This window comes from Pinus tabuliformis, chromosome 5_2, assembly GCF_031772625.1.
Source record: "Pinus tabuliformis cultivar Carrire ecotype Pingquan chromosome 5_2, CPIR1, whole genome shotgun sequence".
NCBI classification, from domain to species: Eukaryota; Viridiplantae; Streptophyta; class Pinopsida; order Pinales; family Pinaceae; genus Pinus; species Pinus tabuliformis.
This window is the reverse complement of record NC_142306.1, coordinates 759216154-759230792: the sequence shown is the minus strand read 5'-3', so window position 1 is coordinate 759230792 and position 14639 is coordinate 759216154.

Genomic DNA, 14639 nt, shown 5'->3' with positions numbered 1-14639 from the left:
ATTTTCATCGTTAAATTGAATGGAAAGAATTCTTATCATATTAGTTTCATTTTAAGAATTGAAAACATAGATCACGTGGTGAACCTTCAAAGGAAAATTCTAAATAAGATCAACTTAAAATTTATTTGAATTTACCTAATGGAGCAATGTCACCTAACGAAAAACATCTAGAGGTCTAGGCTAGAGACGTGTTCTGGTGTCATAAAACAAAGCAGTTGCCATTAACTTGTCTGCAATACATCCCTAGTGTGATACCTCATTCCACATACGTGAGTATATCATAGCTATTTCATGTACCTTTGGGTATATAGGGTGGTGTTACAGTACATAAATTATATGGGAATGCTCTCATTGTGCGGTTTTGCATTAGACATCGCTTATACGGATTGGGCCTCCACGTACCTTCGGGTATATATGGGAGGACAACTCTAGGTTGCTATCCATCCTTAGATAACCGAGTCGGCTGCCTTGTACAGTGTGATACACCAAACACATCATTCGAGGATATTTCCTACCCATACTTCCTGGTTCACCAGGAGGTATTCTGCGGTCCATAGTTGCTTGGTAAACCTTTTTCCTAGATTATCCCTCTTTTTTTTTGTTATGTTACTTTGATTAAAATAAACTAATTGACCACGGATAACTTCCTCCACACTCGCTCCTTAGTTGATCTTAGGTTGAAACATATGGCGAAAAATCCGGAGTCCATTGATCAAGGAATTCCTTTTGATGGGAATCCTAGTCCTTTTCCTCCTTTGTAAATATTGGTGCTCCATATATGGATACATTGTTCCTTTCAAGATTTACCATTGGCTTGGTAGTGTGGTTGTTTTCAACCTCCTTGGTTCAAAATGATGTGATTTCTCCACAATCGAGTACACCTCCAACTGGACAAATCAATCTCTATTTGATCCTAAAATTGACCCTTTGCCTTCTTCCTCAGTTGTTTCTTCCTCCCCTTCTTCTTCTTCACCTAGTGAAAGTATTGGTACTAGTAACCAGGTGGCTAAGAAGAAGAAGAAAGGGAAGAAGAAGAAGAAGAAGCAAATTCAGCAGAGGGGCAATCAAGAAACCATTTCTTTGAATGCAACATCTAATGAGAAACCTTCCATCAAGCTTCACAAAGTTCGATATCCATGAAAACTTTGTGCGAGATACCATATTCTTAGAAATTGTTCTGATATTCCTCAGATCTTAGAAGAATGGTCTTCCCGTTCACATCATCCCGTGTCATCAACTTCTGGAGATCATGTTGGTGACACACCATCAACTAGTGGTAGTAAAGTTCATGGAAAGAAGGGTAAAGTTAAGTTTCATGTAGGTTATGTGAAGGGAATCACCCCATTCACCTTTGTCCCTATCTTGATGAAGCCAAAAGAGCGTTGGATAACCATCCTACTTCAACGCAGCGATTTCCATCTGGTTATAGGAAACTATCTCTAAATCCTTCACTAGTTAATGAATTGACTGACCAAAATCAACCGTCAGTCAAACCCACTCTCTCTGAAAGTGAATATTATGAGTCTATAGCCGACCCAAATCAATAGGTCAAGGTAATGGTTGACCTGATTTTACCTTCAGCTACTCGTACCATTCCGAAGAGAGTGAATATGATACCACTCAAGTTCTTTTTGTTTCTTCATATTCTAATGAGCTTAGGGGTTGTCCTCCTATTCCATCAAGACAAGAGGACAATCCTCCCACTCTCATAACTCAAGGGGTTAATTCTCCTGTTTCTACCGTACCCGCTCCAAGTAGTCTGGTCACTTCCTTTGATTGGAATCGACTGGCTAGATTTCGTCTTCCTCCTTATGTGCCTTTCCAGATCACAGTACAAGTTTGTAATATGATTGTATCTGGCACTATTATAGATGAAGGTGCATCAGTGAGTATCCTTTCCTCAACTGCTTGGCAAGTGCTCAGTTCACCGCCACTTGTGCCAGTTACTGAGAATTTGTTGGCTTTTAACAGAAGAACCAGTCAACCATTAGGGATCCTCCCTCAGTTACCTATTACTTTGGGAGGAAAAATCATTTATCTGAATGTCATGGTAGTCCCAGGCCCTGTAGATTATAACTTACTTCTTGGGCACAACTATGTTTATGACATGGGAGCTATTGTTTCAACACTCTTTCGAGTAATTTGTTTCCCGCATGAAGGCAGAATTGTCACCGTTGACCAGCTTCCATTTCCCAGTCCAAATTTGGATTCTAGTCAACCATCTTCCCTAAATGGACCCTTTGTACCAATGGTCTCATCCCCACCATAGGTTAATTATGTGGCAACCTATTCCATACCTACATCAATTGACGATCAATTCAGTGATATTGGACAACATGTACTGGGGGAATTGGAACCAGATATATCCTTCATGACATCTTATGTGTCGTGAAAACAAGGAATATGAGGATAGATCTTTTACTATGTCAACCTCGTTAAAAAATGAAACAAGTTCAATGAGGATAGTTCTTTTACTGTGTCAACCTCATTAAAAAATGAAACAGGCCCATGAGGACAGTTCCTAGTCTTGTGCCAACCTCGTTAAAAAAAGAAACAATGGTCTCTGAGCAGAGTTCCTTGTCTTGTGTTAATCTCATTAAAAAATGAAACAAGGTCCCAAGTTCCAAGTCGATTCTTTGATTAGATCTTGTAAAATCCCAGTCGAGTCTTTCACTTGATCTCGTATATGAACCTTCATTCCATCCACGTGATAGCCACGAGTAGTCTACTTAAGTGAATGTAATGAAGCTTGGGGGGCATGCACTTAGTGGTAAAGTTAAGTTTCCCTGTAGGTTATGTGAAGGGAATCACCCCATTCACCTTTGTCCCTATCTGGACGAAGCCAAAAAAGGTGTTGGATAACCATTCCGCTTCACTGCAGCGACTTCCATCTGGTTACAGGAGACTCTCCCTTTCATCATGTTGGGGGCATGTAAACCAATATTAAGCATAGTTTTTCATGATTCAAGCTTGTGTAAAAATGAAACTGAATCCAAGCATAGTTTTTCGTTTCATGCTTATGTAAACATGAAACTGAACCCAAGCATAGTTCCCTATGGTTCAAGCTTGTGTAAAAATGAACCCATTTCTATTTTTTAACCCTCATGATTGCCATTTTATCAACCCCTTCCGTTAGATGAGCCTTGGTTGTTTTCATCCCATCGCTACCATCCCTTTGGCCGATCATATGCTTTCACTTGGTTGTTTTACCCTTTTTGAGGAACAGTTGCAATGATTGGTCTTATTAGCCATCCTCTTCACATAAATCAACATGTTTTGAGAAGTTCCAACATCACCAAAACCAGTTGCTATCCTAGACACCACTCGTTCCTCAAAGCAGAGTCTTCTTTAATCTCTTTTCAGACTCTCTAAATATGAAAAGATTGTCGAGCGCTTGTCCTTTCCAGCTCGTTAACGGATTGAAATTGATATCCCTCTCGTATTATTTTACGCTTTTTCGAGATTGAGAGATTAATTTATGAAAAAGAACTTTTGGATTTTCCTTTTCGTCCCTTTTGAAACCATATAAACATGTAAAGGACTGAGTTATCTTTGTCGTTAAACTCGTTAAAAACATAAAATAGCGACAAACTTGTCCATCTAGACAAGACCGAGTTTCACCTTCACTAGACTCGTTAAAGCATCAAATAGAGATGGATTCACCTGAAGGGTGGAATTATACAACAAGCACATGTTATCCTCCTCAAGCTTGATAAAAATAAAGAGGTATTGGTCAGAAATGACTTGGGAAAATGGGAAAAAGGGGAGAACACTTTATGGTAGCAAGTCGCTCTTGAACATGACACTTTCACCTCATCACCATGACTATGTGGGTTGGGTCATTCAGCTTGATGGTTATCACACCGTTGGTCTATCATACCATCCATTACTTTATTTTGGGTCAATGCTACCAATTCATCTTAGTGTCTCCAACATGTTCAAGAGAAGTCATTCAGTTCAAACTTCATCCTTTTCATTACTGTAAACCTTCATTTTCATGACCGCCATTCCTTAACCTTCGGTCGTAAGTCAATTTTTTCATCTCCAAAATCATTTACCTCGTAAAGTGTCATTGAGGTGGGATATATCAAGGTCCTCCTGCGACGAGTCTCTTCTTGTCGACATCAACACATTATCCAAGAAGTTGACTTAGAAACACCCCTTCAGTACCTTGAGGCTTGCATACATCAATGGCAGGTTTCTCACTTATGGCGATAGGTTGAAATCATTGGCCTTCGACTGAAATACTTTGTATGGTGTTCAACATCAAATCACTTATTCACACCATGTGAAATGTACTATAGTACCTTGAGGGTCATTATCATTATCATTATTGGTGATTCCTCTCGTGTCTGTTAACAGCTTACATCATTGGCTGGTAATCAGACGATGTCTTCCCATGTTTGACTTCAGATCATCTATTCACATGGTTAGACTTGTACTTGAGCGAAATATTGAATGAGATTGAAGACCCCGGATCTAGTTTCATCCATCTAGGCTGCGATATTTTCAGGAGTACTAAATCAAATGTACAATGGCCTTAAATTCATGGTCATCCATTCATGGGTCTATATCTATAGATGACTATATTTTTACATGTAATGAAAGTTTATAAGCTTAGCATGGGTATGCCTTCCCTCAACAAGTTTATGAGAAAAAATCAAATTAATTGATGCAGGCCACCTTGTGCTTCGAAACCTCCTCTCCACATGGTAAAGAATTTCACTCGACATATATATTTTCGACTTCATGCTTTAGGGGTCAACTATTACAAATCCATTTGGGCACATCACTCCCATCTTATAGATCAGTGCTTCAGGGCCCATCAAACCCTAATTCAGTTGTTACATGCCCTAAAGAAGTCAACCATCAGAATTCCTAGCTTCCTAAGAAGTTCCATGACTAAAATCATACAAAAACTACCTCTAAGAGGATCAGTGCAGGTAAATACACTACCAGGGTGTGCTACAGTGCAGCCTAATACACTACCAGAGTGCATTGCAGTGCAACCCAATACACTACAAAAGTGCGCTGGGCAAATTTGAGCGAAATTTCATTGGGGTTTGGGAATATTCTTATCCATTGGATGCATCTAGAATCTTCCCAAGTTTATCCACTCCTTTGGGCTCGAAATTGGATGAGGGAGGGAGTTAAGGAACATCAATCCCTTTATCCCTTCCTCCATGGAACTAAATCCTATGTTTGGAAGGGCATTCATTGTACCATTTATGACGAAACTTCCTTCATTCACCTATAAAAAGACCACTCATCTAAGTGATCAGGGGCTGGAAATCATTGAATTATAGGGAGATGTTGTTAGTATGAGACTTTAGCTGGTTTCAAGTATTATAATGATGTTAGAATGTCTTGCTTGTTATGAGGAGAGGATGGGATTGAACTGGAGGAGTGATACTGAATCAAGCAAATTGGGTTGTAACTTTTCCTTTTACCAAAAAAAGTATTCAAAGCTTTTTTCATATGTTTGTATTGTTCATTCATGCTTTAATATGTGTATTATGAACTTGATTCCATTCTATGTTTAATCAATAGATCATTATCATATGCTTTGATCGGTTTTTGTCTTATATTTGTGTGCAGGTACTTTTCAAGTGGATTAAGTATGGAAAGGAGCAACAGAATTGGTCAAGGGAGATAAGGAGTAAGCGGAAGCTACAGGTAGGCTTCTTTAATATCTTATTTAATCTATTGGTTATAGAAAAGGTAGAGAATGCTTTGCACTATTGTTCTAGACTTAGCTACTAGTCTAGGGATTTAAGCATTTATCCGTAGACACTAAAACTTCCCAAAACAAGGAGTGCCTCACATTGCATTGAGGACGCTGTTATCGGGAAAACTAGTGTCTATTCATAGCTGCTAGTCCCACTAAGACGGGTAGCTATCTTAGAAGCAAATAATTTAAAGTAACTTGTGTTTTCCTTTATGAGAGATAGATGAGAGAGAAGTAGACAGTACCAACCTCAGTCCTTCGCTTGGCTCCCTACTTGTTTCCTTTCTCCTTTGATAGAGCTTTGCCACTCCTTTCTCACTTTTCCCGATTCAAAGAACACCTATAGAATAAAAGCAGAAAAATACCATCAAAGCATAGAGATATATAACCGTAAATAATGCAGAATCAGATGTACATTAACCATACAAATGCATACACAAATACAAGATTCAGAAATATACAAGTATATGGAGGAAAACTCAAGTAGCTTTATTGTTAGAAGTAGTAGAAGAGAGGATTACAACCCAGTTGTCTAATCTAGCATCATCCTCCCAACATGAAAGCCCTCTTCACCTCATAAAGATCAAGATCACCCAACAATACAATGTCTCAAAGAGAAACCAACAACACTTCCCTGCAAATTACAAAATTCCAGCCTCTGGATCTCTAGGATGAGGGATCCATATACAGATATTTGCAGAGAGGTGAATCAGGTTTTGGGTTTTTGATTAGTGTCATTTCATTGATATTTCTTGGTTCCACTTGGAGATTTCATGATCTCTTACTCATCCCTGGGTGAATCCAAAGAGGCAAGTGTAACATGAGCAGTTTCTAGAAGATTCTCTGAGTTTCCACCTAGCAAACTTCCTCTGCCATTTGTCTACTCTCACTCATCATACCCTATAGAAGGACTTTTCAGTATGCATCACACCCCCCGTATGTAGTAGGTGAGATGCATCGCACCCTCAACATGGAGCAAGTGAGATGGTCCATATTTTACCAATTCTGAGCAGTTTTTCAGGGAGAACTTCTGGGAAATGATGTAATCAGTTGACCTTGATCCTTTAGGGTATGAAACAACAATTTTAGGGGTTTGAGAACCCTTGGTTTATTGACATATGTGATTAGGTTGCAGTGCCCAAATATGTCTATAAAAATTTCCCCCTAAAGCATGAGGTCGTAAATCTTCTGATGTCAGGTGAAATGCTTTATCATGAGTATTTGAGGTTTTTCGAATTGGAAGGTGACCTATAATAAGATACAATACAATGCATTATCTTCATAATATTTTCATGATCTAGCTGAGGCAGGAATTCCCATGCTCAGCTTTATAAATTCATTTTCATGTACATAGGACAGACAATCGTCTATGTGGCAGACTGATGATTATGGTAGAGCCATCATCTCTTAGCTTGGATGATTATCTGTGCAGCTATGACGTGCATTTGATGTCATTATTTTCCTAAATATATCATAGCCCGGATGGATGAAACTAGATCCGAGGTCTTCAAACTCATTCAATCTTCACCCGAAGCAAGTTGATCCATGTGAAAAGATGTTCTGATGTCGAACATGGAAAGACATCACCTGATTACCAGCCAATGATGTAAGCTATTAACAGGTGCCATAGGAATCACCGATAATGATGATGGCCCTCAAGGTACTGCAGTACAATTCACGTGGTGTGAATACATGAGTTGATGTCGAACACCACGCAAAATCTTTCGGTCCAAGTCCATTGTGTAAACCTATCACCGAAAGTGAGAAACTTGTCATTGAGGTATGCAACCTTCAAAGTACTGAAAGGGTTGTTCCTAAGTCAACCTCTTGGATAATGAGCTGATGTCGACAAGAAGTGACCCATCGTAGGAGGGCCTTAATGAATCCCGCATCTACGACACGGAATGGAGCAAATGATTTTGTGGAGGCGAAAATGATCTGATGATACAAGGTTCAGGGTGGCAGTCATGAAAGAATGGAGCATTAAGGTATTGCAGCAGATGAGGCGTTAGCTAGGTTGGTGAATTCTCTGAGCGAATTCTCTTGAACATATCGCCGAAACTGGAATGGATTGGTAGCGTTAACCCCAAAATGGATGGTATAGAGGACCAATGGTGATATGACCAGTGAACAGAATAACCCAACCCGACTCAATCACGATGATGGACGGAAAGTGTCATGTTCAAGAGCAACCTACTACCAATGAAGTTATTCAAGTTTTCTTCCCTTTTTCCCCAGTCATTGCTGACTAGTACCTCTTTATTTTTTTCAAGCTTAAGGAGGATAACATATGCTTGTTCTATCATTTGCCCTTTGGGCAAACCTAACGCTATGTTTTAGCGAGCCTAGCGACAGTGAAACTCGCTCTTGTCTACATGGACAAGTTTTTCGCTATTGTTTTAACGAGTTTAACGACAAAGATAACTCGGTCCTTTTCAATTTTAGAGAGTCTCAAAAGAAACGGAAAGGAAACTCCAGTAGTCCTTTTTTGTAGTATAATCCCTTAAGTCCAAAAAAGTATAAAATAATACGAAAGGGATGAATTTTCCGATCACTTTAACGAGCCGAAAAAGACAAGCACTCGATCTTTTTGTGTAATGATCCCTCACGTCCAAAAAGATTAAAATATAGAGGAGGGATGGCACTTCCAATCACTTTAACGAGCTGGAGAGGCCAATTGCTCAGAAATGTTTTCATATTTTATGAGTCTAAAAAGAGCTTAAAGGAGACTCGTTTTTTGAGGAACGAGTGATGTTTTTGAATAGCAATTGGTTCCAGGTAAGGTTTGAAATTTTTCAATCACGACAGTTTAAAGAAGGTGGCTAATATAATCACTCATCGCGGTTGTTCCTCAAAAACGTAAAAAATCAAGTGGAGGCGTATGAACGGCTAAAAAGGTGGAGGTGATGGTAAGAACATGACCAAGGCTCAAAAGCCGATAGCAATGCGATCACAAAGGTTATTTACCGAAGGTGGGTTCATTTTTTAATGAGCTTGAACTCTGGGGGAACATATGCTCATTGCTAGGTTTATTTTTTAACAAGCTTGAACTTCGCATAAACCTGCTCATGCCAGTCGTATAATAAGGATGTCTCTCATTAGTAGGTTCATTTTTTAGGGAGCTTGCCCCTGCGCAACTTTTCTCCGAGCCTTTTGTATGCAAGCTAGGAATGACCAACTATAAAGCTAAAAAGCTAAAAATAAAATTGGTCGTTTTTGCTTGTATAAAAAGGTTTGCATGCCCCAGCATAAAATAAAATAAAAAAATAAAAATTAAAAAAAAAAAATTAAAAAAAAAAAAAAATATATATATATATATATATATATATATATTCAGTAACCATATGGAAACTTACTGTGGTTAAGCAGGATGATTTTCTGTCAATACTTAGACAAAACACTTCCTGCACTTTGTCCACCAAATAGAAAAAGGTGAAAGGTCACTCGAACCGATCACATAACTTACAGGGAAACTTATCTCTACAGCGGGGTTTGTCCGCAAAATAGACAAGGGTGCATGCCCCTTAAGTTTCGTTACATTCACCAGACTACTCGCGGTAATTAGGTGGATGGAATGAAGGTTCCTTTATGAGATCAAGTGAAAGACTCGACTTGGAAATTTCCTTAGCCTTGTTTCATTTTTTAACAAACTTGACACAAGACAAGGAATTCTGCTCAGATCCTTGGTTTCATTTTTTAACGAGGTTGACACCAGTCAATGAACTATCCTTTGGCAACCTTTGATCACAACTCATAAGGGGTCATGAAGGAAAGATCTGTTTCCAATGCCCCCAGTACATAATGTACAACATCATTGAATTGGTCGTCAGATGATGTAGGTATGGTAGGGATTGGAGGCAATACCTCGTGATGATCCACACTATCAAAATGGTCAGAGTTCTTCTTTATCTTTGATGAAGTAGAAGATATCATATGACAAGTTTCCACTGTGGCCACTTCCGCCAGATTACTCGAAGGCAGAAGGGAAAAAGTACCCATTAAGGAAGAGTCTTTTAGGAGACCTACTCCGATATTTTGAAGCGATTGAGAACTTCCATGGATCAATGGAATGCTTCCGGTAACTTGAGAACTGTTGGGGAGGAAGGTGAGTTGGTCAATGATTGTGATTCCGTCTTGAAAGGGGAATGAAATCTTTCTAAAATATGTTGACACAACAACAGCCATAGCATAAATCCAGGGCCTGCCCAGTAGGATATTGTAGTCAAGGTTTCCATCAATGACCTCGACTTCAATTTCTATTGTCTTGCCCCCCAGTTCGACTTGTAAATTACTTAATATCCCATACAGTGAGTTGCTCAATGATTGTGATTCCATATTGAAAGGGGAATGAAATATTTATAAAATTGTTGACACAACAACAGCCATAGCATAAATCCAGGGCCTGCCCAGTAGGATATTGTAGTCAAGGTTTCCATCAATGACCTCAACTTCAATTTCTACTGTCTTGCCGCCCAGTTCGACTTGTAAATTACTTAATATCCCATACAGTGTGTATGTTATTCCATCGAACGTTTTTAATGTTGTTGATGATCATGACAAGGGTGGAGAGCCTAAAGTTTTCCAGCAACTCATTGACATAATACAGGTAGATGCCCCCTCATCAATGATTGTTTGATGAACAGTTTTGTTGAGGGTTTTTACCTGTATGAGGAAAGGGAGTTGGGTCGGTAACTAAGGTTCGTATCCTTTATGATTAAAGGCCACTAGATTGGAATCTACTGGATCAATCCCACTTATCGTTGATAACAAAGCCTGCTTTTCGGAGGAGCAACTCTGCAGTACTTCAAGTGTCAACATAGTGGATGGCGATTGGGCTAGATCCTCCACTATATTATAATTTTGTGCTTCTCGAGCATGAGGATTAAATGTCAATTTATGTACTAATCCCTTACGTGGTTTTATTGTTAATTCAGGAATGATTGGTGGAACAACTTCTAGCGAAGTTGTTGTCGAACTACCGGGTTGATTTGTAGCCTTGTCGTTCAACAACTGTGGATTTCCATAGTCTTTATTCCTTGTTGATATCAAAGCATCATTTTTTTGTTTTGAGATGGATAACATAAGCACTTGGGATGGGGAAACACGATCACTAGCAACCAGGTTTGTTTTTGGGCTCGGAAACGGACTAGTCAACACCACTGGGGTATTTGAAGTTTTTAAAAAATTCATAACCTTAGCTTTATGTGGACAAACTTTTGTGAAATGCTCATTGTCACATATGTAACATGGATAATGAGGTTTCTTTTGCCTAGTATGGTTTTCAAAAGATTTTTCAGGAGTCGAATCTTCCTGTTTCTTCTTTTTGTTTTTCCCTTTCTTCTTTCCCCCCAGTTGCTTCGGTTCTTTATCTTTTTCAGTCGACATGGCATTAACCTCCGAGCCAGGAAGTTTATCATTTGCCTTTTTACTAGAAACTGCAAGGGCTTTATTAGATGAGGCCTTTGTAGTTTGCGTACCTGATGTGCCAATCACGTCATCACCGGCATGAGAGTCCTTGGTTGATTTAGGAGGAGGAGGAACGGAAAACTCTGGTCTAGGAGCATCAGGAATTTTGTAATAGAGCGTGTTAGACTGAGTATAGATCAAGTCTAGATATTACACATGAGCAATGGCTTGCTCTTCAGTGACAACTCCCCCCTTAGCCACATCTTCTATAATAGAAGATAACAATGACTTAATAAACCATTCAGCTAGCAGCTGATCAGGAACATATGTTTTTACCATTCAATGAGGACGTCGCCACTCATGAATATGATCAGATATGTGAGTGGTTTTCATCTTCTTAAAATTGGTAAGAAGCTCTGTTCCTGTTTCATACCTTATTAGTAACTGAAAATGGGTTAAAACGGTGGTGGCAAGGGTGCTGAAGTTATCGAATGAAGCTCTAGGCAATTCAATGTACCATTTCGTTGCTGGACTAGTTAGCATTCGCTGAAAAAGGTGAATCCTAATTGAATCATCATTAAGAGTGTTGGACGAACACCACAGATAAAATGTCATCACATGATTCGATGGATCTTCACCTGGATTTCCATTGAATTTAGGAATATCTTACGGAAGTTTATGAGGAATTGCCGACCACCAAGGGGCATAAGCAATTGGATCATTTGTTAGCCGATTCATATTTGGTAATTCTAAAGTTGCGACGAAAGGCAACTGTCGATTCAGGTTTGGTGAAGCATACCCAGGATAAGATGGGATTGCCTGACCAGTGGGTCTTTGCATACCAGCATAATGCATTTGATACTGATAACTTTGATAAGGTTGATGGGCATAACCATTATAATATGATTGCTGGTAACCGTTTTGAATATGCAGCTGCCCATTACTTGCGAAGCTTTGTTGCTCAGGTCCTCGGTAAGCTTGCTGGAATTGTGGTTGTTGATATTGCACCAGCCATGGCTGTGAGACCATTTGTTGTTGTCTAATACTGGATGTTTGACCAAGATGAGGGGTGACAGTACCCATTTGAGCCTGATTCGCTTTAGTTAAGGAGCCACTAATCAGCGGTTTTGATTGAGTCACGGGGACAAGAGGTTGTTGTATTACGACCTGAGAGACTTGAGGTTGACATACAACAGGCAACACATGTAACTGTGACACCGTCACAATAGCCGATGTAGTGGGAATGTTCAACACAGGTTGATTTTGTTGTATTGAATATACAACTCTTGGCTATTGAGACAGTATTGGAACCCAACCACTGGATGTAATTCCAACTTGACCCGAACTTTGTTGTAAATTCTCATATGGTTGCTCCCCTAGAGGGAAAAATGAAAAGGCATACTGCCCCCCATATGGTGGCAATCTAGTGTTCAAAGGGTAAACTGGTCTTCGGAAACTAGACTGCCCAAATTGATACTGATGTGAAGGATCAATTTACTGAGTCTCAACATAAGAAACTCCAGATAAGATTCTGGATGAACAAATAGGAATAGACCATGTTGTCGAAACAATCCCTGGGTGGACTCCATCTAGTGGTTGAGAACTAATTGGGACAAATGGTATACCAGTGAATAGTAGGAATTTCTTCTGTTGCTGTATCAGATGACACAGTCGTAGATGTCAATGGTTGTTCAGACATATTGAGTCTATCCATAAGATTTCCTAGCGATTCAACAGGAACTTGCGATGAAAAAGAACTAACTTCTATAGCAGAAGGATGTAAGTGGATACCAGTTCCAAAATGCACTGGAGTACTGGGTGGAATATCTTCCACTATCTCTTCTATAGCAATCAATCCAGGTGGAAGAGGTAGACCATCAGGTCTGTAAAATATATTTGGTGCCGAAGAAGGTATAGACTCTGCAGCAATAGATGTTGGAGGGGTGACACCTTCTGAATCAGCCATGGATGGAGCTAGTTTAGGAATAGGAGTGTTTACTGTTACACTAGGATTAGTTCTAATGTCCTCTTGTAACTGTGGAACTTCTTCTGTAGAGGCAGGGGTACCAGAAATAATTGGAGTAACTAGAGTCTCTGAGGATGATGAAACACAAGTTTCATATAAACCAGGAGACTTCGACCCAGTTAAATGAGATCGCTTGGCCCAGAATGGTTTCGTTTTCTGGGTCAAAGATGGTTGACTAGTTAGTCTCCGTGAACGATGGGGTTTTGATTGACTTTCTTCCACGATTGCGGATTACTCGATCAACTCAAAATAAAAAAGGGAAAATTTTATTCCAAATTAAATTAATTTTATGACGCTTTGACACAACTTGTTTTTTCAATTTTTAAGAGTCGAGAAAAAGCTAAAGACGACTCTATTCGCCTTCAATTTTAATGAGCCTGAAGTGACATGTGCTCAGATGGAACTTTTCTTTTAAGGAGTTTGAAAAGGAACGAAAGTGACTACTCTGGAAATCTAGACAGAGGGATTACCAAACCAATCACAAAACTGCAATATGCACCTCAGTAGTAAATTATAGAAAAATTATCGAGGGCTTTACGTACGACAATCAATCTTCCCAAATGTTATGTTCAATGCATTGTGATCGTTAGGGTGGCAAACATGGCTTCCTAAGGATAAAGGATATTAGCCTATTGTGGTCTCCCAATATATACTCGACGGTACGTGGGAGCACAAGTTCGTACTGGAACTTGTCATATCAAAGAGGAGGAATCACCCAACCTACGATGAAAACAATAGTTACCAGGCTTTACGACACCAGAATACGTCTCTAGCCTAGACTTCTGGATGTTGTGCGTTAGGTTCCAAAGCGTTTTTATGTTCATTGAGGTTTATTTTACAGTTAATCTTTCTTAAGAAGTTTGCCTTTAAGGTTCACCGCGTGATGTAGATATACAATTCCTAAACATGCAATCTAAGATGATAAACAGTCGTTTACTTTCTTTTAGCAATGAAAATCCTAGCTGCTAACAAAAGAGAAATAAAATTCTTTCAACATAGAGCAGAGAGCACACACTAGATGCGCTTTTCCTAAATCAATTTCTGCATGCAGTCCAAATGCAAATGCACATGCATGTATTTGTTTTTCAGTTTCCTTAATGTGAGAATGACAAAAAGAAAACTAAGTATAGATCTAAACTATCTTTCCTCAAAGCGACACTTTAGCAATTTCTGTTAAAAACAAAAGGAAGAATAAGATGACACTTTCAATTTCGACTTGAAAACCGCTTTCGACACTTCAAAGAATTGATGATTCAAATCAAATACAATAGAAAAAGTGTAATTTACTATCTGAAAGAGGAAGACTTTATGACACTCTTTTTCTTGACTGAAAATGATAGTTGTGACACTTTCAAATCAAAACACGACAGTTCAATTAAGCTACTTTTTGCAAAGGAGAACTGTAAATGATGAAAAATACATAAAAAAAATTCACAATTCTTTATCAATGGAGATTGAATAATGCAAAGGAAGAAGGTT